Source organism: Podarcis bocagei, assembly GCF_964188305.1.
Source record: "Podarcis bocagei genome assembly, chromosome: 12".
NCBI classification, from domain to species: Eukaryota; Metazoa; Chordata; class Lepidosauria; order Squamata; family Lacertidae; genus Podarcis; species Podarcis bocagei.
The window spans coordinates 35,943,758-35,944,648 of NC_138137.1; positions in this window are offsets into that span (position 1 = coordinate 35,943,758).

The window sequence follows — 891 nt, forward strand, 5'->3', positions numbered from 1 at the left end:
GGTCTCCTAGAATCTTCTTGTTACTTGCCACAGCATGTAGGCTCACTGGAAACCAGCTTACTGCTCTTACTCACAGGACCGCAGAAAAGGGGGGCTTCTGTGAGGGTGAACAGGGGTCCAGCCCAGCTGGTGAAAACAGCAGCTTGTGGAGATGTCAGCTCCTTGCTATCTGCTGCCCCTTTGGTTCCGATTTGACCTTGCCCTACCCACCCCTGTATGTGGCCCCTGACAAGATTAACCCAGAGGGAATGTGACCTTCAGTTAAAAAAAAGATTGTCTACCCCTAACGCATAGAATTTCACTGTGGTCACAGTAAGAAAAGTATTTACAATTTCTAAATAATTGGACGCGGGTGGCGCTGTGGGTAAAACCTCAGCACCTAGGACTTGCCGATCGTATGGTGGGTGGTTCGAATCCCCGCGGCGGGGTGCGCTCCTGTCATTCGGTCCCAGCTCCTGTCCACCTAGCAGTTCGAAAGCACTCTTAAGTGCAAGTAGATAAATAGGTACCGCTATATAGCGGGAAGGTAAACGGCGTTTCCATGTGCTGCGCTGGTGCAGGCTCGCCAGAGCAGCTTCGTCACACTGGCCACGTGACCCGGAAGTATCTCCGGACAGCGCTGGCCCCTGGCCTCTAGAGCGAGATGGGCGCGCAACCCCCGTCGGTCACGACTGGCCCGTATGGGCAGGGGTACCTTTACCTTTTTAAATAATAAAGACTGGCTAACACTTCCAAGTGTAAACTCCTTTAGAAAGGCAAGCATGTGTTACAGTCACCCACCCCATGCCTTTTTATATATGTACACAGCTTGTAATAATATGAACATAAGGGTTTAATGCAAGAATCATCACTATATAGTTTATTATAGAAACCAAAAATTTTCCACAAATA